Source organism: Pyrgilauda ruficollis, unplaced genomic scaffold, assembly GCF_017590135.1.
Source record: "Pyrgilauda ruficollis isolate IOZ18807 unplaced genomic scaffold, ASM1759013v1 scaffold60, whole genome shotgun sequence".
Taxonomy (NCBI): domain Eukaryota; kingdom Metazoa; phylum Chordata; class Aves; order Passeriformes; family Passeridae; genus Pyrgilauda; species Pyrgilauda ruficollis.
The window spans coordinates 4,136,094-4,163,312 of NW_024527711.1; positions in this window are offsets into that span (position 1 = coordinate 4,136,094).

The window sequence follows — 27,219 nt, forward strand, 5'->3', positions numbered from 1 at the left end:
TTAAACTGGGACCTGGTTGAGCCCTGGAGGATTTAATAACTTTGTGATAATTCATTGAATAGTTTCTGGGAGCCTGGTGCAAATTGAAACCTGTGCCTCTGGGGAAAGACATCTCTGAGAGGCCATCATGCTCTTTGGGTAATGCAGGAAGCCAAACCTCAGCTTTGTGTCAGAGGATTATTCTCACATTTTTGAGGTTTCATTTTCAAGTTCCATGCTCCATTTTTTCATTTTCTTCATGTATTGTTTGTCACTGACTGGGACAAGCTTCTAAGATAGAAGCCAGATCTTGAGTTGGTCTGCGTGTCTGACTGGTTCTGTATGTTTTATTAGCTATTTCCCTAATAATTCTGCACAAACATGAGCTCTAAAAGAATCATCAAAACCTAAAAATTGTCCTTCTACATGCCCCTCTTGTCCATTTTCCCTTGTAAATATGTCACTAACAGTGTCTCATTAGTATGTCCCACAAAGATGTTCAAACATGCTTTAAAACTCAAAACATAAAGAATCAACTTCAATGACTATTCTTATAATGACTCAATCTCCCAAACCTCCACTTCAAGTCAATGCAGTTCCATGCACTGCTACTTTGCAATTGTCCAATATTTTAAATTTTTGTGCAGTAATAAATATTCTTCTTTTGATATTTTATTTATAGATGCTGATCCTAATAGAACTGGACAGGAACTCTTAGGAATTTAGTGGGTACTGGCATCCCTGAAAACTCATTCACTTTCTCTGTTGGCTTGACCCGTATCTGGCAGGCAATTATGGGACTTTGTGGCACAGCACTAAAGGACCCTTTCAACATATCAATGCTGTGTGACAATGTGATGCTCAGGAATACTTTAATAAATACCAGCCTTGTGGTTTGCATAATTTTCATCACTTAATCAGAATTGTTCTTACATGTAGCTGTCTGGATCAGACAGCTTTCTCTGGTTCCTCAAAAAGGTGAACCACTGGCAGCAAAATAGCTACTGCTCTGTCTTCCTAAAAATGCTGCGTGAAGACCTTTGAAGGTCGTTGGCTGAACTTTCCATCCAGACTGGGACCACCACCAATGCCAGAACAAGTCAGCCATGACTTTAGACAAATATAAAAAAACTACAAGGACTGGGATTCCCTATCCACCCTGGATAACTCCTGTTTTTCACAAAGTTGAAGACTGCTATGGAATGTCTCTTCTGTCAGACTAAACAAGCTCAGTTCTCTCAAACTCACCTCATATGTCACTTGCCTTGGCTAGTTATAATCTTGGCAGCTGTCTGCCACATTCCCTCCAATTTTTTTTCCTTAAATTGGGGAGGTCTAAAACTAGACCATTATTTCAACTGTGGCCTCACTGGGAGTAAGTAAAGGAAGATACTTGTTTCTTTTATCTTGCTGTCCTTATGGAACAGTATTGTTGTATTCCTCATGCAAATACACTGATTCATGCTCAGTCTCGTGTCCGCAACAACTTCTTAGGCCTTTTTCAGGATCCTCCATTCACATCATTTGAATTGTGCCTATTGTGGTCATGCAACAGCTCAGTTATTTGACTTATTATTTGATTTTTTTGGTCTTGTGAAGTAAAATGTGGTAACTTCTTTTTGTTAAGGATGTTGCTTCTCTTAACCTTCCTTTTTTTTTCTGATAATCTTGGCTCTGTTCTAGACACTCCTTTATTTGCTCTTGCATAGCATTAAACAAAGCCAACAATTTTCGGATTCAAGGATCTTCATGACTTGCCACCTACTAAGACACAGTCTCTTAGTTAACAGCTAGAGAAGTCCACCCTTAGCACTTCTGTGCAGTACCTTCAAAAAGGCACCTTGGTGCTTTTCACCTGGTCTTTGCAGGAACAGAAAGATTTTATTGCAAACCTCTGTGAAACAGTATAATGAATATTTGTATGTGTATATAAACCACCTATAAAGATATAAATCTATGCAATGTAGAAGCAGTCTCAGATCGATTGCACAGTTAGCTCATAAAAAGACTGTGATGCCTCTTGAGGATATCATATTGGAAACCTTTTGTAGCTCTGGATCTCACCCCTTTGTAGCTCTCTCTCTGTCCGTATCCCATTTTGGTTTCTCGTTTCATCCTGAGACAATGAGTACTGTAGTCAGGAACTGATTTTTTATTCAGTGTATATTTAGACACTGACTAATACATTTTAACCTGCTGCTTGAGCAGGTGTCCAGTCACTATCATCATAATAATGATAATGATAATAATAAACCCAAACAAGGCTAATTTTAGCAGACACCTGATCTTGGCTTTCTGAAAATTAGTCATTCAATATTCTTAATATCTAACATACAGTCTGTCTGATTTTGTTTTGTCATATGTAACACAGGGATAAAGTACCTATGTGCTTCCCTGTAGAGTAAATGTATTAAATGGTGCTTTTATGTACCACAGTGACAATTTCTCATTATTAAGAATGCAAATGAGATACCCCTTTTCACATCAAGAGATGTAAGCTGGTCCTTTCATCTGTAACATTAATAGAGAAAATCAAACTGCTTCCAACTTCTACTGAAGATGGGCTCAAAATGTAAAAACTTGCACCCTGCTCACAGAAATTGAAAGAAGAAAAACCAACAAAAAGCCTTCTAGATAGAAAAATGCAGATTTTTATTTAGATTCTGCAAACAAGCCAAATGGAGCATACTGCTCTAGGGTTTCCCACTCTGTTTAACCCAATGGGACCTACAAGACAGGAAAGGAATGGTTTGCAAGGGCATGTTGTGACAGGACAAGGGGGAATGGCTTTAGGGTGACAGAGGGAAAGTTTAGATTGGATATTAGAAATAAATCCTTTACTTTGAGGGTGGTGAGACACTGGCACAGGTTGCCCAGAGAAGATGGGGATGCTCCTTCCCTGGAAGTGTTCAAGGCCAGGTTGGACAGGGCTCTGAACATCTTGGTATAGTGTGAGGTGCCCCTGCCCGTGGCAGGGGTGTTGGAACTAAATGATCTTTAAGGTCCCTTCCAACACAAACCATTCTATGATTCTATGACTGCCTTTTCCTCCAGGGAAGCCAGATGGCCCATCACAAGAAAGCATGAAGCCTAAAGGGAATAAAACATGCTAGAAAAGTGTCATATGGGATGAAAAGAAAGTTAGAAGGGTGAATGTGAATATTTAGCAGGAATTGTAGTAGATATTTAGCAGGAATTGCAGTAGAATACAGGTTTAACTCTTCTTAAGTTCTTTTTACCCAAAAGTTTCCTTTTTTTTTTTTGTTTCAGACTTAGCTTGAGCCATCAAACACCCCTATAAAGTAAATAAAAACTAGAGAACATAGAATCACCAAATTATAGAATATCCTGATCATCAAGTCCAGCTCCTGCCCTTTCCCAGAACCATCCTCAAGAGTCACATCATGTGCCTGAGAGCATTGTCCAAACACTTCTTGAACTCAGATAGATTTGGTGCTGTGACCACTTCCCTGGGGAGCATGTTCCAGCATCCAACTACCCTCTGGGTGAAGAACTTTTTCCTAATGTCCAACCTTTGCTGACACAGCTTCAGGCTATTCCCTTGGGTCCTGACATTGATCACCACAGAGAAGAGATCAGTGCCTGCCCCTCTGCTTCCATGGCAGTTGCAGACCACAATGAGGTCTCCCCTCAGCCTCCTGTTCACCAGGCTGAACAGCCCAAGAGCCCTCAGCCACTCTTCACATGGCTTCCCCTCCAGAGCCTTCACCATCCTGGTGGCTCTCCTTTCAATGTTCCCTGATGGCCTAATGACATTCTTATACTGTGGTCCCCAAAACTGCCCCCAGCCCTGGAGGTGAGGCTGCCCCAGTGCAGAGCAGAGCAGGACAACCCCTGCCCTTGCCCAGCTGGCGATGCTGTGCCTGATGCCCCCCTGGGCATGGTTGGCCCTCCTGGCTGCCTGGGCACTGCAGACACATGCTCAGCTTGTCATGTGAATAATATTTTAAACACTGCCTTGAGGAAAATTTGGTATTTCAGTATTTTTTCACATATTGAAATGTGAGCTGAAATAAACAAACAAAAAGTTATTGTCAAGGAAAGTTTAAAAAAATCACAACTTGTAAAGGCATGATTTCCTGTCACATTTCCTTGTCTGCTTTCAGAAGTAAGTGGCTGGACTCCATGAACTTAGAGGTTTTTTCCAACCTTAATGATTCTATAATTCTATAATAATCATCCATTTTTCCATGCAAGGGTTCAACACATTTTTTTGAGTCACATTCCTTAAGTAAGAACAGTTGTCATTCTCCTACTGATTTTTTTAATTACAAAAAGCTGTGGCTTTTAAAGAATAAAATAAAAATTCCAGCTCTAAACAGTCCCCTAGCTCTGATCAATAAACTGAATCTACTTGGTAGATGAGTTAACTGAGACTGTAATGATATCCCAATTTCACTTTCATTGACGTAAAGTGAAAGTGACTCCATTAGAATCAATTGAGTTACATCAGCAAAAAGCACCTTTAAAAGATGTTGGATTTTGGCTCAGAAAGATCTTACTTACCACTAAATTAGAAGTTGATGATAAATCAGGATTGCAGTCAAGGAACCCAGTCTCACAGGCTATTACTTTAACAGCTGATCCACCACAGAACTCTTCAGACCTATTTTTTAGCCTATAATTATGAACTGTATATATCTAAGCACCTGCCTCCTGTGTGAAGATAATTTCTTCTCAATCACACTACTTAAAGTCCCCTTCTACTGTCTTGTTGCATAAGCGTCTTTCACTGAGCTTTGCTCTTAAGCCACAATCAAAGGAGAGATATGTTCTTATGCAGCAAGTACCATTTGGGAAAGCAAAAGCACAGTTACATGCCCAGGAAGTAAGAGGTTACATGCCCAGAAAGTAAGAGGTGATGTTACAAAGTTTTGGAGAGCTAAAAATGAGCAGTGTAAGGCATAAAAAAGCAGTTTTAACTGTCAGTTTAACACCAGTGACTGTATGATTCACTATCATGATAGACTAGTTCAGCAATGATATTTAAAGGTTTAAGGGAGAAAGTTCTTATTTGGAAAGAACAGTTGTTAAATGCCTGTTTCCTAACTGCCCACCGTCACACACAGTAGGAGGTGAGGGCACAGGGTTTGGTGGCTCCTGGGGTGGGAGAAGACAGAGGCTTCCACTCAGAGCAGAGCAGTCTCACCGTCCAGGGCCCATCCCAACAACCTCAGCCAGTCCCAGATGCAGCCCAGTGATGTCCTAGCAAGACTCCTAAGCCCTGAAAATAAGATCTTCATACCCAAAGTGCCTATCAGGAATAGATCTTGGACTGTACTTGACCACCTTGGTTCTGTTCTGTGCAGGGTCAGGAATTAGACTTAGTGGTCCTGGTGGGGGCCTTCCAACTCAAGACACTCTCTGACCCTATCAGCAATGTCTAGCTGTTGCCTGGAATGAGAAACATGCTGAGAACAGAAGAGGTCTGATGTCAGGATTCAAGCCCCGATGTGTACTATTGCACACATGCAGCCATGGTGTTTGCTGCCAGTCAGGTATGGGATTAGGGTGGAGATTGCCTTGGGGACCTTCACCACCTGCAAGGACAGGGTCAACTCTTTCACAGGGTCATCTCTGGGCCACTCAAATTTACCCTCTCCAGTATCAGTTCTGTCAAGCTGGTGCTCACCATGGGCAGACGGTCTTGAGGTTGCATCAGAGTAGCAAATACAGTCCTGGCTTTGTCTGTACCAGTGAATCCATCCTGTGTGTTGCTCTATCCCAAAAGTAAGGACATCCCTAAAAAGGGGAAGATCTTTCTGATGTCTTCTCCAAAGTTTGCATTGTCATGAATGACTAATGTGAAATGGGTAGCTTGAGGGCCCTGGTGCATCTGATAAGCAATGACTTTTCTCTTTTAAAAAATGCTATTGCCAATTTGAACTGCAAAGCATTGTTGACATGCTTAATATGCTGCTTTATTTAAAGATTATTTATCAAATTAATATGATTATGATTTTTTTTTTCTTAAACAACTGATGCTATTATCTGGCCAACCCAGAACTTGTCCAGAAATAAACCTTCAAAACTTAGTTCTATGACTTACAGAAAGGCTTGAAGTGCACTAGGAATAATTTAGCAACCCCTGTGTTAAACAGTTTTCAGACAGATAAGGAATTACATGATACCCAGAACTGCAGAGCAGAATTCTTCTTTGTTAAAAATTAAGTAGTGTGCTCTTCTCTGCAGTGTAGTCTTCAGTATACTTGTGGTTAAGCAGGTTGTTTGGCATCTATTGATGTGCTCCTTCTTCCCAGCCATAGAAAACTACATTAGGACTCCATGAGAAGCAGTAGGAACTCATCCCTAAATGCGATGTTTTCCCCTCTGAAGGCAGGGTCTGAAATCTAAATGAAGCAGCTACACCACACTTCAAGGAAGCCCTTAAACTGCCTCCCAGTAATCACAGGCAGATATTCTGCAGTGCAGTCCTCTTCATCCTTCCTGAAAAAGTAATAGTCATCCACAAAAAATCATATGGACTTTTGGGGAGCTTTAAAATACTACATTAATACTACATTCCACATTGAATCTATATTATTTCTTCTCACATGGCTTCAAGGTTTATATGCATTTAAAAGAACCTTTGTCCTTTGCAAGGAACCTATTTTTGCCAGTAATTCACTCTGCTACTCTGACCTTATTTGCTGATGGCATAATTTGTCATGCAACCCTACATAAATACACTACATCAATAGCATTTTCTCAAGGCTGTTTTCCCCTGAACCACACAAGAGCAAATTGGTTATTTTTCTTTTAAGCAAAGAAACAGACAATATATAACTTTTCTTATAAGGCTCTAATGTAAAGCAGGCATGCAGACAAGGTTTGTTTTGGTTTTATTGCCATATTTAAGATGAAGACAAGGTGGTAAACTAGAGCTAAAGTTCAGGGTTTTTTAAAATCTACATTTGAACGTGACCTTTTCCTTTCTTGTTCAGTTTGCACAGAGGAATAATTTCCAAAGTAGCGTGGGAAGGAACAATTAAAGTTAAATGTTAATTTTAAAAAATGAGGCCCAGCTTGCCTTCTAGTTTCTGAATTGCCCCTGGAACACAATTCAGGCTCAGCCTCCTGGGGAAAGGCATTGGAACAAACCACTGGTGTAGCAAACAAGAAGGAGAATAATAACTTGTGAAATCAGACTGGTCTTTCTGAATAATTGAGGCTTAAGGTAGCAGTGCTCTCCATCAAATCTGTTTTTGCTATAATTTCCTTTATTGTAGGCTGTGGACTCCTACAAAGGGGCCAGGATCTGCACCCCAGGCGGCAAGGGCAGAAGATGTTGGAATCTGTTTCTGTATAGTAAGGGGAACCAGATGAGAATGTTCCACGTAAAGAGAACAGCTTCAGTGTCTTTCATCAGTGTTGAGGTCTGCACCACAAACAAAAAATTGACTAAACCAAATGGCATTTGGCACTTTAACGTTCTTCTTTTCAAAGTTCTTGGCTTAGGCAGATTTCCTCCCAGTGTGGGCACAGGACATCAGGACCAGAGATGGTCAAATTTTGCACCCTTCATGCTGAGAGCAATGATCACGCAGATCTACCATGCTCTCAGTTTGATGTGTGCTTCCATGTGTGCAGCATCTGTAAGATCAAGTCATGCCTGTGATCTGCTGCCTGTGGCTGAGACCTCAGCCTCCAGGTAGTCATAATGTCTGAAGTGTACATAAGCTGTAAAATGGAGCCTTTAATAAAAGTTCAAACAATTTTTTTGTTCACAATGAGAGGCAATATTCCAAATCACATCTGGAAGTGCCAGCTATTTCTCCATATCAATAAACACCATTCATAGATTTTGGTGGGCCTTAGGGAACACTCCAATTTTATTACAAGTTCAAACCACGAGAGCACCATGCATCAATTCCTACCCAAAGTGCAACAGTCAGAGTTGAAGAAAAGTGTGTGGTGTCTTTGAAACAAACATCCTGTTCTGCCTTTATAGTTTCTAATAACAGAAACTTCGCCACTAAATTTTGTAAGCTATTCCACAGATTAATAATTTCCATTTAATTCTCTTTTTTCTTCTTGCTGGATTAAAATAATGGAATCATAGAGTTTGGGTCGTAAGGGTCATTAAAAATCACCTTGTTCCACTCCACTCACATCAGCAGAGATGTCACCTACTAGACCAGTTTGCTCAAAGCCCCATCCAGCTTGGCCTGGAACACTGCCAGGGGTGGAGCATCCACATCTTCTCTGGGCAACCTGTGCAACCTGTGCCAGTGCATCATCACCCTGACAGTGAAGAATTTCTTTCTAATATCAAAGTTAAACTTTCCCTCTGCCAGTTTAAAGGCATTACTGTTGAGAAACACTCAGTATCTGAGTGAGCAGCTGCACTTGGAGCTGCAGGCCCGAGCTCCAGGGGTGGGAGGCTGAGCCAAGAGGATGTGAACAGCAGCCCCGTCAAATAACAAAGACACCTGTGGTCCATCCTGGTGACCATGACTTCAGAGTTCCCATGCTTGGTGTGGGAGGAGGAGAAAACACAGGCGCTCCTTTGTTCTTGGGTCTCTCCTTGGAGCCACCAGCTCGAGCTGATTCTGTGTTACTGCTCTGGGAATAAATAGCTTTATAGAACAAGGCATCAAAGACCCTGCTGTGGGAAATCTGGGGTTGAGCGTGTCAGGAAACCAGTGTGGGTATGAGTGTGAGTGTGAGTGGGTGTGTGAGTGGGGGTGTGGGGGGAGTCAAGCAGGGACCCATCGGGTCACTGAAGCCGCCGCTGTGAGGGGGCTTTGATCCCAGCAGTGACAGTTCCTGGAGCTGGCAGTGCTGCTGCCACAGCTTGTCAATGGTCAGACCGGGAAGTTTCCTTTAAAATTACCACTTGTTCCATCCCTACATGCCAGTCATCTTGGTTTTCCTATACTGGTGTTGTTTTGCCATAATATTCTACACTGAAAAGATTTCTGTTGAATTTCTGTGGTCCACATGGACACTTAGGGACATTCCACTGACCCTGTAGTTTTCTCCTTGGAAAGATGGAGTACCTTCTGTCTGCTAGGATGCCACATCGCCATCCAGGTTTTAGTTACTCCCCTGGTCTGCTCTGAATTCTCTGCAGGTTTTTATCATCTCTCAATGCACTAATAGCAGAAATGGACAAATTATTCCACGAATGGTTTCATTATTGTCAAATGTAGATGTATTATTATCTCACAACTCCCACTCACCATCCCATATTTCTATCCATTATTTCTTTTTACTGCAGTGTCACCTGGGATCTCATTATTAGTTGATTATCCACCATGGCCCTAAGTACTTTTCAGCATCACTGTTTCCCAGGTGAGCAAATCCATATCATTATTGTAGTTTGCAATCTTTTCCTATATACATTGTCCTTGGCCATATTGAAATAGATACAGTTTCACTGAAATCAAACTCTAAAATTTTTCATTAACCAGTCCCACCCCTCTTCTGTCACTAAGAGATTTTTTCTGTACTAATATAATTATCCCAGTCATTTTTAAAACGTCCAAATAATATAGAACACGGGAGTCCTCTGATGAACTAAGGGGAAACTCAGGTACTCAGATAAAGTTCCATATTAGTAATGATGGTTTCATAATTATACGTGAAGCAGTTTGTAAAATAATGTGCATATTTTTTATTGCTATTGCAGCTTTTGTCATTTGAATTCATGAAACAAGATCCGTCATGACATCAGTTCAAATGTTTTGCAGAAATGCAATACATTACATCAACAATAATTCTCTATCATTTAAACTCATCAAAATCAACATTTAAGTAAAATGACAAAATCCTTTTACTACAGCACACTAACTAATTGTTTATTTGGAGTTGAAGGTTTTCAATAAATTATTTATTAGTTCCTTTCTGCATCTTCAATTCAGTTTCTTTGTGTAGGTTACTGCAGCAGAGTATTTTTTCTGTGGTTTGGATTTACATCTTTCCCTTTATATGGAAAGGACTGTAATTAAAAAAATTCTCCCATTCCAAGTGACATTTCACTTCTTTTTTGCCTAATTTCCAAACTAATTTGTCAATTAGATAAAATCACTACTGTTTTAAAATAATTCTTACAATTACTATAAATATTCTTAACCCAGGTTCTCTATCAACCCTATGAGAAAAAATTGTTTTCTTTTGGTTGTTCATTATTTTATCTTGGAAAAAATACTGAAATGCCCAATTCTTTCCAACAAGATCTGTTCAGAAACCAGGAATTTTATTTGTTTCCTTAGGAAACAGGGACTCTTGATTAAATACCCCTGTTCCCCACACAAGAAATGAGTTTTGAATCTTGGTACTTTTTTCCTAAACCAATGTTTGTCTTCAAAAATATTACAGTGTAGGTGGAATTAATTAAACATAACTGCATGTAACCACTGTAAGTATGCCTCCATCTGAGATTATTGCCCTGGCTCCCATTTCTAGTCGCTGGAGGTCCTTCCAGGGCATGACTCGTCTGGCTGAGTTCAGATGTCTGTTTTAGGAGAGATAAACTGCACTTGAGCAGGGGCTGCTTTTCTCACTGCTGGGAAAGGCTCTCTGGGGTTACTGGCTCAAATGGAGCTTTACCCACTGCACATATCTCACATTAGGAAAGGTGTTACAGCAGACGCCTGTGGCTACATGTAGTGATATTTTTTCCGGATTTCCTTATCCTGGGAAGGTCTTTCTGGCCTGTGAGAGAAGACAGGGCAAGCTTACTTACAGAAATCCGCTAAGAGTTTAATTAACAGGGGAAACCAGTGTTTCTTGTTAATTTTTCCTTAACTGTGTCTCTATCATAAACATATTTATTGAGGGGGGAGAACATGAGGATACTCGTTGTCCTTAATACCCCTTTGTCTTGCTCAGCTGTTGAAAGGAGATATAATGCAAATATAAATGGTCCTTAAGACAGAAAAGCAGCTGATTTAGACCAAACCAATTTGAAGATTTGCTCTCTGTACCAAATACATCCTAAAGAATATTAAAATACAGTAATTGTGTTGTAAAAGCGTGGAAGGTTTCCCACAGCAGAAAAGCATTACAGATGTATCAAGTGCTTGGAAGTTAAAAGTAGACAAACTCAAAGTAGAGAGAAATTAAGTATATTTAACAGGGAATTGATTTTATAATTCTAACAATTTTATGCCCGAATTTGATTTAAAGGTTATTCTCCAGTATAATGAGAAGTGATTCAATGAAGATGATACTAGATTGATTTCTCTGACATGTTTATGCAGATTATGGTGGGTGACCATACAGTGATGTCTTTCTTATGCAAAGTCGTATTCTTACAGAAGCCGTTGACAGAAGACCATGGTGTTCATTAGGAGCAGAATTACAGTGTTAGTCTTTATTATGCTATGCCTAAATACTGTGTAATATCTGGTTTCTCAGCCTTAGTGAGTTTTTACAGAATGCACAAAGTTTATAGATGGATTATTTTATATTTTTAAGCTAATGTATGCTGATACCCGGAGAGGGTGCTAGAATGTGAATACATAGAAATTACTAATATCACAGAAACTCAGCTGAAGGGAAAAATAGGAGTTACAGAGCAGACTACACTGCTCATTGCAAACAGTATACTTACAGCATCACATGACATGGAATTTACTGCATTTATTCTAAGCAAATTAAGATTCATTGTTTAATCATTAGTCCATCCACTGAATGCACCAGTCACTGAAGTGTGCACCTCTGGGATAACCTGAGGCCTATGTTCATTATGAAAAACCAGTATAAATTTCACTGATTTTTAAATATCTACCATTTTGGATGAAGAGGGATTTAGAACATACAGCAGAGCATGTGTTTGTTTCTGCCTGTCTTGTTGATTGGTATTTGTCTTCCCACATGGAGGTGGTTTCTCTTTTTGAAAAGAACAGAAACCTTTTCTGTTGCATTAAAAATCGTCAGGTGTCCAAAGCTGCGCTAAATAGTCAGTTTTAAAACTGTCTGTGAGGAGCAGATTTAAAAAAAAAAGAGAAAATCAAAGGCATTTCTTATGTTTTTTACCTAAGTTTTTAGGTTGGTGGTTTTTTGGTTTTTGTTTTTTTTTTCTCATATACATATATATATATATATATATTTTTAAATTCTACCAGAAAGGAAATCTCTGGATTAAGACAGAATAACAATAAGCCCCATCCATTTTAGTGAAGGCAGCTGGTTTATTTTCATGTAGGCATGGAAAGTAGCTCCTCTATTAGCACAGTATTCATAATACCATTTGAACATACTTTTTCTAAGTCCTTTATTATACCATATATTTCTAGCCTTCCTTATGGAAAAGGGAGAGCAGGGAGGAAAACAAATCTCACATTTCTCTTGTTGTTCAACATATATTTTGTTTGTAGTGCCATTTGAGCAGACTTCCTCCAAGTTGTGCATCACTTATGTGTGTTTCAAGCTTTCCTACTGATGGCAAGAAAAGCAGAGCAATCTTTTACCTTGGTTTTCAAAGTAGTGGGGGGTTGCCCTTGAAATGCAGGCTCAACTCCTCTCTTTCTTTCTTTATGGATTATTGTTCCACATGGGAGCAATTTTAACAAGTCCTGATTGGACTGTAATCCAGAAAGAATTAAACCATGACTTCTACCCTGACTTTTGTTACATTAAAAAAAAAAAAAAATACTGAACTCAAAATAGCCTATCTGTGTTTCAACTGACTGTATTTTTAACAGATTAATTCCCTTTTTTTTCTGCCATGGGAAAAGTCACATTGAAAAGCTATTGAGTTTACATGCTGGAGCACTGACACAGGTTTCTCTGGTGATAACTGATGGGCAATATCAGCAAAGAGACAAAGGGGGATTATAAAATAAATAAAAAGGGGAAATCGATGCAAAAGCAGTTGCAGAAAACCCAAGATTTTAAATGTGGGTTAATCCCACTCCTGTCAAATCATCAGAGGGTCATAGACAGGACAGCTGGAAGGGACTGTGGAAGCCACCTCCAAGCTCAGAGGGGACCAGGGCCAGCACTGGAGCAGAGCAGCCAAAGCTTTGTACAGCCATGTACTTCAGAGCAGATTCAGACTTGGGCAAATACTCTGAGATCCAAGATGGAAACACTGCCTTCTTTACTCCGGTTAATTAAACATATATTTTAAAAATAAATAAAAGCCCTTGTTACTGACATTTACCAGGTTGTCTTAAGTATCAATGCGTGTTTTAAAGTAGGGAAAAATAAAAAGTAAAAAAATCTTCCCAGCTCTCACTTCCAACCATAACCATTCTATAATTCTCAAAAAAAGAGAAAAAAAGAGAGAACTACTGAATTTCTAGGATTTCCAGGTGATAGGTATTCAACTCATCTGTTTTATTAAACTCTGTGTTATGCTGGGGACTGAGAAGAATTTAGCTTCTATTCAGCATTCCATTAGTAATGATTATATTTTTTTGCTGCATAATGGTTCATAAACTTTATTGCTGTGCAGGTATTTTAAGTCAGTGTCATCTATCCAGCTACGAAATTATGAGGTGTACTGCATAAAATCTATTTCAATTTTGTGTTAATTACTATGTAATAAGAAACTGAAAAATGACATTTTAAAATATTTATAATGTTCTCGGCAATAACAGTATTTTCTTTCAGATCCCACTTATTAGAGTGCTTTCCCTAAAATCTAAGATATAAAGTTAAGCTCTTCTGAAATAGGTGCTTGATTCAATGTAACTAATAATGGGAGATCTTAGAAGTGGTTGAAACTGCAATGGTGTGCTAAAGAGCATAATGTGAACGTAAAGAATTTCAGAGCTCATTTTGAGAGGAACTTCTTATAAAACCTTACATACATGCCAAACTGCCTGTATCCCTTTGCCTTTTCCCTCCAATCATAAAACTGAGGCTGCAGAACTTGGAATCCACTTTTACAGTTTTTAAAATATTTTAACAAGGAATATCAGAGCTAATTGAATTTGCAATGGTGGGGTTTGCATGAATGCAAAAATGTTCTAATATTACTGATGAAAATCTCTTTTTTTTTTACTGATTGGTGGTCTGTGGGAATAATTTATTGATTTTCTTCTGAAACTCCTGATATGCCTGTAGCAGTGTGGGGCCTGTGGATTTTTCACCAGCAGCTCCAATTTTCTTTATTGATGACTCAGAGAGAAATGCTAGCTGTGTGGTACAAGTCAGCTGTGGGAAAATACAGTCAAAGAACATTTTAAGAACCCCAGCTGAAGCAAAAGCAGCTATCATGGGACTGGTGAAAGGCACTGTTGATATGTTTATTGATACAATTAACATCTGACTTCTAAGACAATTCAGTGAGCCACAGATACAACCTGTGCAAAAAAACCTGCTCCTTCAGTAAGTTGCAAATCCTGTGAGACCACCATTCCACCAGCCACGGCTCCTCTGTTAAGTAACCTACCAAGCAAGCAGCTGCAAGAAACCTGAAAGGTGTGTTATGATGCTGCATGTTAAATTAACAAGTTGCTTAATAATCTGTAAATAAACAACGTTATCAAGCTAATTAGCATTCAGGGAAAAGTTATGCTCCTTAAATCGCTGAAGTTTTGAGACTGGTTAAAATTGCCTCAGACAAAGAAAAATAAATACATTCAAACAATAGTGAATATTGTATTATGAGGTAGTCCAGCAGTCTAGACGGTCGAAACCCAGGGCTTACTGATCTACCTACGTTTTATGCAACATCTTTAAAAAAAAAAAAAAAAAAAAAAAAACAGCCAAAAAAGCTCGATTTTTCTAAACTTATTAGGAAATCAGAGCAACAGAGAGAATTTTGGTGGATATTTTTTAAACATCTTTGTCATCGATGGTTAGCACCAGCATAAACCAGCGCAGTAGTTTCTGAAAATTCCTTAAAACTCAGACATATATAGTTAGCTGTTATGCCAAAACCAGCCTCCACTTGCTCTTCTAGATCCTTACAGGTGTAGATGTGTAGAACTGTCACTGACATGACTATGTCAAAAGGGTCTTGGGCTTCTGACCCTCCTTTGTTAGCTAAGTGTAATAGCACTGTTGCTTTCTTTTCCAGTCTTACCAACGTCTCCATTTCAAAATGTTTTGAGGCTCCAAGGTATTATAGTAACGGTGCAAGCAAATTGAGTAGATAAAAATTAATATAAACAGTAAAGTTGCTTATAAAATACAGTGTAATCTCTAAATAGTCTACATAAACTTCTTCTTGAGAAATGCAAAATAATTTATTACATTTATATATTACTTGTAACTTTGTGTAGTCACACAAAAACTGAGTTCAAATTTCCCACTTAACTAAAAAACAAGACAACTGTAACAATTTTCTGCACTAATATTTAGACATAAACAATTGAAAAGTAGTAATTTCTTGTTTTACACAGTTATCAGATGCTAAGAAACGCTGTATCACTGAAAGTGAGTGGTAGGCATGGTAAGAAAGCAGCACAGGAGGAAAAGTGAAGGGAACTTAGAGTTCCTTGAGAGAGGAACTCCCTTAAGAGCTAAGAGGGGCAGAATTCTTTTCTTGCATTGAGTTGCAGTGTAATGATATTAAAAAACTGTAAGTGCAATGCAATCTTTCTTGTTTTTCTCATATGGGATATTTAGTCTCTTAATGTGGTCTGTGGGCAGACAGTCCTACCTCCATGCTCTTCATTCTGTGCTCTTGGGTGCCTCCTGGGATCTCTGCACTCCTACTAAAGCCCCTGTGAAAGGCAATTTAAAAGCAAACCTGTTGGCACTAGACTCAGCTTTACTATAAGTTGACCCATACTCCTGCTGGAAAAATGAGCAAGGTGCTGAAAACCAAAAGATGTTTATGAAAGATCATATCTCTGGAGGAAAAGGAGTCATCAATAACATTCCCATTTATTTTCTTGCTTAAACACTTTCTTACTCTCTAGACACCAGTTAGTTGCATTGCAATATGGATCATATTCCTGCTAGGTTCTTATTTACTTTTATTAATGATGGCTTAGGATGCTTTTCTTGGTCAGGCATTCAAAACACACTGATGAAGGAAGCTTGAGAAATTTCCTCCTGACCCTGCTCCAACAAATTACTCCTTTACTAACCCACACTCATTCCTGTGCTTTATGTCCCTGTGAGCCATCTGTAAGAGGCATAACTAACAGGATTCTCAAGTTTGCTTTAGAGGTGCAATCCCTGGCTGTAACTTGATCATTGTTGCAGTGGTGCATCTGTCTTCCCTTCCCTTCCCTTCCCTTCCCTTCCCACTATTTTATGCAAATTACATCGCAATAAAAGGTGCTCATATACTGAGATCCCCAGAATAAATATTTGAGGATGGAAAATATATTTAATCTGTGATGTATATCTGCATTTGCAGAGATACATCACTGATTAAATATATTTTCCATACAAAAAGAAAACAAAAGGCAAAATATTGCTTTTCAATACTTCACAAAATATTAAATTAATTCTTAGCCTGTGTCTTCCCAAAAGTTACTACATCCCTTCTAATGTTACCTTGGTCACTTAAATCAAACTATACTCAGTAAACAGGATATATCTGCTGTTTCTTTCTGCCTGTCTGGTGTGTGAAGTCTGAAGAGATTTTTCCTGTTCCCTGAAGACAACTAAATTATATTTTTTCACAACTCCTAAAGGAAAGCAAATCTAGTGGAACAACTTCTCAGATTATAACTTCATTTCTGTGAGACATCCTGGGGAAGATATTCCTTGAGGTGTCTGAATTACACTGTCCAAGGCGTTCAACATGCTCCACACTGCCTATGTGCCCTCAGATCTCACACCTTGTCAAGCACCAGTGATGCCCAGAGAGATGAGAATTAACCCATCATAACTTAGAAATGCCATTGACAGGACTCTGACTCCACCAGCCTGCAAGCAGATATGAAGGGAAGGGTGAAAGCATGAAGCCAACTCTTTGCAAAGATTCCAAGAACTATTTTTTCATGCAACATTTACTCCCCAAAATCATAGGTAAAGGCCCAGACTCTTCTTTACTTTGAAATTTGTCCTTCAAATGAATCTGTATCACTTAAGAAACATCAGTACTACAAAACAAATCACTTTACATTTAACATTTGTGCCAATCTTGCTTTAGCATGATTCCCAGTCATGAAACAGGCACCAGCCTTGCAGAGATAGAATGTACAAAAAATATTTTGAACAATTAAAAAACTGAAAAAGTCTGCTTTAAATGAGACTGGACATCAAAGATAAACACACAGCTATATGTAGGGATGCATCTGTTTTCTGAGAGACTGCCATAAGGATCAAGTTCCATCACTTCTCTTGAGCTAAGTCTCTAATTTAGGCTCCTACTTTTGGGATTGCAGCCCTCCAGAAATCCTTTATCACAGAATTTAAAAGCAGAGACTTATACACAGACTATTTTCAAGTAGTAATATTGGATCAATCTAGGTCTTCATTTCAGCGTTTCAAAAACATACACACTGGCAGTGCCTAAATGGCACAGCAGAATGCAGAGCTGGTAGTAGAGCAGATGCTACTACTCCTTACCCTTCAGCTATGCTTCTTTAAATTTTATTAGAACAAAATAAGCTCAGCTAAAAATACGTGTTAATATGTCTGCATAAGTTAACAGCCTGCTAGGAATTCTAATTATTACTGAGTTTATCATGGAGTACTACAGTATGCCCTTTCTTTAAATTTCTAGAGACCGCTTAAGATGCAGATTGTTAGCTGTATAAATATTTGTTGATATTTAAGATGCATAATTCATTTGTTTCCCCAAAAAGGCTGTGTAGCCTTTTTTGAAATACTGTTCAAATGATGCTATTTTATTGAAAACTATGCTGCTTATCCAGTTGGGCTTCTTGCAAGAGATGAAGATTTGTGAATTTGGGTAGATAAAGGTGGGTGAATAGGGTAGAAAAATAGGATAGATGGACAGTTGTGAATTTGGAGATAAAGTTCTGATAATCACTTTTAAAATTATTCTTGGGTATTCACTTAAGCCTTGTGATTTTATATTTTTAACCCAGCTTCTAAAAGACAAGACACAGGATTTTTAATTCATTAAGATAAAAGTATCAGTTGCAATGATTATTCATCCAGAGTTTTTTACTCATAAGACACAACAGAATTTCTTATATTTTCACTATTTCCTATGAAGGTGCTGTAGGAATTCAATGAGTTATTATTGGTCAGGATTCGCTCAGAAACAAATTAATCATCCAAATTTCCATCTAATTCACAAGGCAGGCACTCTCTTTGGCTTATATAGTTCAACACGTTTCACAGAAAAAATATGGCCATTAGCTACTGTTGCCTTATAAATAATATTTCAATTAAAAGTCATAAATAACATAACTGCAAATCATTCTAAATAACTCTTATTTAATGCTTGAAGAGTTTTTCTTTTTCTTTCAGCCTGGATTTATTATTCTGTACTCAGTTTATAAAAATTAATCCAAAATACCACGAATATGTTGATTTTAATTTTATTCAAGCCCCATCACCTTTTGACTAGTGCTACTTCCTTATTCTCCAATTTCTCCTTATTCTCCTAACCATTTCATTTGTTGCTGAGCTGCAATCTTCTCTTAGATCAGAGTCACTGTGCCCACGCCAGCACCAGCTGCTTTTCTCACAGGGCTCTCTGTGGGTTAGCTTTCTCTCCTGTAGCTGGAAATGTGTAAGATAAAGCCTGTGAAGAGAAAAAAAAAAAAAAAAACACCTCCACAGAACCCCCTCAAAGCTCCCCAGAATTTGTTCAAGTATAGCAGCCTGTACTGTATTTCAATATCCTGTTTTGATATAAATGTTTCCTGCCAGAAACTTGAGTCTTTAATGTAGAAATAATAGTCTATCTCTGACTTATTTGCTTATTTGCTGTATTATCATGTGTTCACTCTCTGATCACTGACCTCAGTAGCCCTTTCTAGCTAAAAATTATATTTTCATGTCTTTTTCATTTTGTCTGGAAAAATATCAAATAATGACCTTTTAAAAAAATACATTTTAGCATATGTGTCGTCTGCAAGCAGAAACCCTGCAGAAGAACCCAAACCAAAATGGAAAAACCTTCCCCCAAATAGGGTAGAAATCTTGTTTATTAGCTTCTGGAGGCTACTGGGCCTTCTTCTCTTTTGAGTGAAGTTTCATTAACATTTTCTTTCTCCATATTAGTAAAATATGGACCTGATGACTTGCTCCTTTTAAGATAAATTGGAAAACTGACCAAAGACAAAAATGGATTGTGACAGAAGTAGGGATGAATTACCAAAGGGATGGGGTGAAGAAAACATATCACCAAATACTCCTCTAATGAAACTTGTCACTTCCTAATGAAAGGAGTTGAAGGAATTTCTCATTAAAAACTGTTTCCTGTATGAATGCACATGTGAAAAATTATTTAGGGGCAAAAAGCTTATCTTCTGAATCCCACTTTTTATACTCCATGTTTAATTGCAATGTGTTCAGACTCCTTATTATGATTCACAATCACCTAGTTGTTAGTTCTCTTTATTATGCTGTTTAGTTTTAATTCTCCCCTTGCTGAAATGCTCATTCACTTGATCAATGGTTAGCTAATATTTTTGTCACATTGCTGACCTCTTCCTTTTTCCTTCTTAATTTTTTCTTGGTTTTTTTTCCTGTTTCTTCTAGTCATCTGAAAAGTTAAATTTTTTCTTTACTTGGTAATTTAACACACCAGGATATACGCAGTAGACATATGAAATTAATAAAGATACTGGTCTGGAGTATCTTACCACATTTTTACTCAAATAATAAAAAAATACTGCAAAACAGGAGAAGTACAAGGGAGGGCTATTTCTTTTCTAGCTTTGAATATCTTTAATTTATGTGAGGTGAGTTTCAATGAAATAAAGGAATATGTTCTTTCTTAAATAATTTCAGGTGCATTCTTTGTATAACACTGTGTGCTGGTTTATTACTATGTGGACATGATCACCTAATTATAAAGGCAAATGGAAGTCTGCAACTTGGGAATCAAGGCTTCCTCAGACAGCTCTCAATGAATAGAAATTCTACATACATATTTATGGTAAAATCTTTCACTGAGTGCTTAATTCCCTTTTGTTCTATGAGAACCTGGATACAAAATCAAGAGATGTTACATTACACTTTCTTGCCTCTTGGCATTTTCCAGGAAAAGCAATGTAAAATTTGAGTTGACCTTGCTTTAATACAATATAAAAGTATGTGCTTGTCAAAGAAATATGACATTGTACTAATAGTCTTTTCCTCTTAAATTGCAGCCTATGTAGTATTTTGCCCTCACGCAGAACAGTTGCGTACTGTAGTGTGTAACATAGAAAAACAAGAATATAAGAAACTTAAATATTTTCCATATGCTCACATACGCATAAATGAACAAAATTCTCATCTGCCTTCAAAAAAGGTCAGCTGAACAATTTTAAGCTTTATTTTTCTAATTGCACTAGCAATTTCAAAGTGCAACAAGATAACAGGGCTTCATGCATTCTGTTCTCAAAAGATTGCTTCCCCTGATATAGCAGTGGGCTGATATGGTAATGCCACGTCCAAAACTCAGGCTAGACTCTCTTCACATTGCATCACGCCACATGGGCACAGCCTCTCAGGTGGCTCTGGTTTCTGGGTATTTGCATTGCATTCCTCAGTTTGATGAGCGTCACACACCGTGAAGATCCCAGAGGCAGTCCAACAGGAATACAGGACTTCTGGGTATTAACACAGCAAAAGCAGCTATGTGACCAAGCCTGTGTTCAAGCAAGTGTAATCATTTTATTTGACAGTCTCACAAAAGTTCTTTCATGCATGTCTGTGAACTGCAGAGACCAAACAATTAAGATAAATGTAATTTGAGAGAACTGATAGAGTTATTGAGCTGTCAGTATCAACCACATAACCACCTTTCCTTGCATGGAGCTGTGACCAGCCCTAAGAAGCTCATAAAAAGAAAATGTATTTTAGCTGTTGATCAGAACCCAAAGTCTCTTGAAAATCCATATTAGTGCCTAAGTTATTAAGACTTATACCTTGTCCTTTCTTCATGAAATAGATTCCTCATAGGATTAATAGAAATATAAGGATTGGAGTCTAGGAGAAATTAACACACTGGAGAGGATAATAATGCTTCCCATCTAGCCTGGAAACAAGAACACAACTACAGCCCACACAGTCAAAGAGACGTATGCTCGTACATCTTCACACTAGTGCAGAATGGATCCTCAGCTAGCAGAGACTCTGATGTGGTTTTGCACACTGTTCCTAAGCCAGGAATTTCCACAGAATAGTGATTTTTTTTCTGTAGGTAGCAGATGGACCTTGCAATTGAGATTGCTTTCCTGCTCCTCCACCACCACCCCCTTTATTACCTGTTAATCCTAATGAAATTTTCTACTCTTAGAAATCCAGCCTTAATATATTTTATGTATGGCACCTTTTTCTTAAGGTGAAGCTGGTATTAAAAAGCAAAATATTTTTTAGTAAACAAGGAAAGGAAAGAACAACGTCATAGATTATACCATCCCACCCACCAGTGGTGTCCCTGCTTAAGTGTTGAGTAGACCACTAGTCTCACACTGAATATTGCAAAAACTGAGATTTAGAAAAGATAAGCAGCATGGAAAAGCTAAAAAAAAAGAGTAGAATTTCCACTGTAGAAAAAATACCATTGATCAGTAAAATCAAACAAAACTAATAGTCATTTGAATGTTTAATGGGAGACCAGATTAATCAGACTGGACATCCAAGTAAATACTTATTAGTGAGATAAGAAGAATTCTGTTATCAAGAGATTAAAGACAAGAATTGAGCTGCATTTATTGCCTACAAGAATACCCAGAAATAGCAGCTAGAGCAGAAGAAGATTTTGTGAGAGAACAAAATTACAGCATTTTTTAAGGCTTTAAACACTAAAATATTATTTCATAGATTTGTTTAAACCAGAAGAAATCTCTGAAGCCAACTTTGTTCAATCTGCTCCTCAAAGCAGGGCCAACCTAAGCCAAATTTCTTAGAATCTTTTCCAGTTGGATTTTTAATTAAGTAATAGACATTTCAAAACCTCTTTGTGCCACCTTATCCAGTGTTTTGTTACCTTTCATCACATATAATCAGAATTTCCCATCCTGCAGCTGGGCCTTTGCCATTTTTTGTTCTGTTCTGTATTTCTGTGTCTGTTTTCATCCACATTATACTCTCTGACTAGACACTTACAAACAACAGTAAGGTCTCCCTTTACCTTTCTGTTCTCCAGATTGAGGAAGCCCATTTCTTACAATCTCTCACAACCAGATCCAAACTGTGTTATTGCATGGGATTTTTCCATCTCAGTTCCAGGACTGAATACTTTCCCTGTGATGAAGTTCCTTTGAATTCATATCTCCAGCCTTTTGAGTATCCTCTTAATGACTGGCCCTATCCTGAGCCACACTGAGTGCTCACCACACTGATCTAGCTTCACCCAAAATCTTGCTGAGGTGCTCTCTGTCCCACTGCCCAGACCATTAGCACTGACTTAAAGCAGAATTATCTTTAGGAGTGATTCCTGAGAAGCACCACTGGCAATCAACAATCTTTTGGACTTCATTCTGTTGATCACAACTCCTTGACCCAACAATACCCGTCCATGAGGTTTATGTATCCTTCTGTTGCATCTGGTGCTGGCCAGTTCTACAGATGTCTCTAAACACGAGCATTAACCAGTGAACCGATATGACCTTCTAAGAAATACTTCTCTGTGGGTCTTTAGCTTTAGTGAGCTACTCAATAGACTTTATAAATAAATGGTTCCCAATGATGGAATGTGCAGAAATATTAAAACGAGTTGAATAAAATGATGGAGTAAAAAACATTCCGGTCTCCTTTGTTTATTTCAAGCTACAGTTGGTGTTTAGATTTGGTTTCTTCTTGCAGACTTCTGTGAAACCTATTTTCACCAGGAAGATTCAATTCCTGAGAGCCTTTTTTCTTTTCTTTGTATTCAAAATGCTGCAACCAGTCCCTGTCATAATTACATTAGTGTGATTTGCTGTTCTGTCCTTGCTTGCTATTGTACTACTGTGCAGTTAGCTCCTGACAAATTAAAGACCAGGGTATGAGTATTGCAAATCAGATTTGGAAAGCATTTACTTCAGAGAAAATTCTACAGTTAGTATAGCATATTACATTCTAAGCAATGATTCACTCATTGCTCTCAACAAGACAAAAGATGAAACTAAGGGCAATATTTTGATATGCTACCATAAAAATACAAACTCTCTAAAGAAAAATTAATGGATTTTATTGTTGTATGTAAGAAATAAAAAGACTTGTTGGCCATTTCATGACCCTGTGTAACAGTATAACAGCAGAAAGCAGAACATCAGCTGTAGTGTCATGATGGAGCAGGTCCTTCTTCCCATAGTATCTGCTGCACAATCATGTCAGGTGGGATTTTTGTTATTTGGGGGTTGGTTGTGGGGTTTTTTTGCCTATTTTTTTTTCCAAGTAAGCAGATTGCTAGTATTGAAGTGAATTCAAATTTTCTCAGCATCATTGGCATGAATTATTTTCCTGCCATAAAAGTTTTGCTTCAGTTTCTTTTGGTAATATTTGTTGTTGTTTTTTTATTAGCATGCCTAGGATAGTGGGAGTAGAGATTATAAAAAGTCTTAGCTGGAGTGTCAAATAAGGAAGATTCTACATTGAGAACAGCTTTTCCAAGCTGCAGGCCAGATGGTAGCTTTGGGACTCAGAAGCTGAAAGAAGTAACTGGAGTTATGTCAAGAGAAATAGTTAAAAAATAGGAGAAAAATGAAGCAAAAGAGATTGTCAAGTCAAATCAGCACAAGTAACTATTTGTGCTACCCTTTCATGTATGAATTAATAGATGTATTACTCACATAATAACCTAGCAAACAAATCTAAAGAAAGAGGAACAAGGCGAAAATACAGAATATTTGTATAACCCTATACAAATAGAATTAATTCTATTCACCTGTGGGATATTGTCAACCCATGATGTTGTAATACAGCTTTTGAATTAGAGATTGACACTGCTACTTGCCCAAACCTATGGACACTACATGGACACCCAAAGGCCAAGACAGCACCATGCATTGAGAAGCCAGTGTCTTCTACTTGTGCACCTGGAAAGCTCATACCCTGACATGACTGCACCAGTCTGTAACCTGCACTATACCACCCCACTCTGGAACCAAGGCAAGGGCTGGTGTAGTTCTAGCTTCATATTTCAGGGCCATCTTAAAACATACTGAAGGATAATAAAGTGCTAAAATAAAAATACCTTCCTGATTAGGGAAGTTTTCTTTTTTTTCAGACCTGACGTGTTCAACCCCACCCATAAAAGGTGACAAGGACTGCTCAGAATCAAGTTCCTTGCTCATATGTGCAACTTTAATAGTGGGGTGATACATTTCCTACCTTCAGCAGCAGCTAACAGGAGTCAAAACATGACTGCTGTTACTGTGCCCTGCTATCACAAAGGAAAAAGATACATTGATCTCCTCATTTTTTACTGAAAGTGGCAAAAAATACTGATATATACATATAGATATACACACACACACACACAAAAGAACTTTACAGTCCAAGTCAGATCAATCCAAATCAGGTGTACAGCAAACACTTTTGAGTAGCAGGCATTGCAAGCAAGAGGTAACTGAACACCATTCAAAGAGGAATATGTTGTTGCTGCCATGAATTGATCTCAGAACTAGTGACAACTATTTTTCATTCTTATAACATGTTCTTGCTGGAGGAGACATTCCAGACTAACAAGTTCTACAAAAATTTATGGATTGAGAGAAGTGGAGTCTATAGGGCTTATTGAAGTTAATTGTAGCTCTTAGCTAATTTTTTAACACTGAGCTTCTGCCTCAGTTTATGAGATAAAACAGGTTTACATAGCTAAGTTGTATGTATATGCCTTGCTTTGGATAACAAGAGAGCAAAATTTACAGATTAAATGGGCTGAATTTTTTTTTATATAGATGTGTCAAACCTTTTGTATTTAGACAATGTGTTTCCTATGTATAAAACTAGAAGGGGAAATCCCCTTATTGACAGAAGATTGAGCATGACTAGCTGGAAGGGAGTAGCAGAGTGGATTTGATGAGCAAGATTTTTAAAATATTTTAGAGAGCCTAACTGCTTCCATTCTCAAAAGACAAGAACTATTGCATTTTGAAACATTTGGAAAACAGTTAGACTTGGAAGGCAGAAAGAGGGGAAGAATTTCACAGCTGAAGTATTTAAAACCATACCTCCCTTTTCTGCAACTTACTGCTGGCTGAGAAATTCCCTGTATGCACTGACAAGGTGTATTTAAAGAAAGAACTACCATTCTTGAATATTGGGTTTATGATGTGCTGGAGAGGTTGTGGAAGTCTTTAGAGAACATACTGGTATATTTGCTACCTAATAACTTCAACAAGCCATTAATGTCCTTTGAGGAGATATAGTAAAAATTCTCAATCAATTTATTTTATAACGGAGTTTAAGAGGCGGTTTCATCATGGTCTACAAGCACTTAAGTGAGGAAAGCCATCTTATGGTAATGACGTTTTAATTTACTGAAAGCCATAATGAGTTGCAGTGGGTAGAAGCTGATGCTAGATAAACCCAGGCTAGAACTGAGGTACATATACTAAGCAAAACTAATGAGGCATTGAAAAAGCTTTCTTGGATTCCTCACCACCTGAAGTATAAAAGTTGAGTCTAGACAGCCTTTACTGGAGTTTGTGATAGTTCAAGCAGAAGCCGTAATCTTGATACAAGAATTAGCGTGTGAAATTCTTGGTTATTTTTCCAGTGCTTTTCCAGAAATCAGACAGGTATTTTACTGATCTGTTCTGACCTTAAATCCCAGCAGAATAGGCAAATGTTGAATAATTATTTTATTTAAACTCCACAGATGTTTGCACATAATGGGATTGAAACAACAGTTTCATGTAAGTACACCATTGTAAGACAAAATGCACCAGACAAAAGAAGGGACACATTTCCACCCTCCTGAGCTTGCTTTCCAAAACAAGTTTCTTGATAGTTACCCAGAACACTAGAATGAAGTCTGTTCTTGGAATGACTCTCCAAGCTGGAACAGAGATATATGAATCTTAACAAAGCAGAGGATGAAAGATGGCAATAATCAACATTTATTTTCAACCCTCATTTTTTTTATTGATGAGTTTAGTCCTGGGCACTGGTGCAATGTCTTAGATTGCCATGTTTCCTTTTCCCAACTGAGGCAAAAAATGTTGTGATTGAAAACTCTTGATTTGAAGAAGAAAGTAGTGATTGAGGTTCTCGTTACAAAGCCAGGATCAGTAACCAGTTTTTTTCTTTTTGTTTTCCTAATCTAGCCAAATGTAAAAAAAAAAAATTAAAATACTCATGAGGTTAGTGTTAGAAATGCTGGAGAAATATACAGTCTCCAAATAAAGACTGAATCAATGGCATTAGAAATCAGAAGATTTCCTTGCTTTTTATTTGCAGTGTTTGGGTGAAAGAGTAAAAGAGATGTTAGGTCTTTTCTTCCACAGGAATATTCATCAAAATCGGATCTAACCTTTCTGTTTAAGTATACAATATAACTTTTTTTTATTTTAGCTCAATAGATACATTAAAATTCTGCCCATTTAATTTTCTCACTCTTGATTTCTCTCAGAAAGTAGAGAGACTTTAGGTACTTGTCAGCACATAATAAAAAAGCAATCTTTAGGCTCATTCTGTTGATAAAGGAACTGATACACCTAACTCAGTTTTTACACATGCTATATAAAATTTTAAAGGACTTTGCCTTTCTTAGCAATTGAATGCTAATTAAGGGTATTGATTACACTTAATGAGTTGCAAACACTTTTTAAAAGGTCATACCTGAAGTGGGTTATGTAGAAATGTATAGAACTTTCAATATTATTATTTCATTGGTATTTAAGTATGCACCTGAAGAACATTTGATGAAATGTTAGAGAGCAATGAATAACACTAATGTTTTCCAGCTACATAAATGAGTTGGATTAGAGCTGACAAGTGTTCTCTGTTATTTGGCCACCAGTTCACATTGTACATCCTCAGCTTCTCAATTTATATTAAAAGGGGTTGAGCTGGAGAACTTTGGCTCATTTAGCATTTCTCCTTCTCCAGCAGTGGCTGCAAGCAGACTGCAGGAAACAAGGGTGAACTGAGCATGCAAATTTGATGCTTACACCTAATATTTACCCTCTTCTAACCATCTTCAGGTGAGGGAATTTCCTGAATCTCTGTAGTTTAGCTGCTATCTAGTAAATCACAAAAGATGTTTTTCCAAATGCTTCTTTAAAGACCATT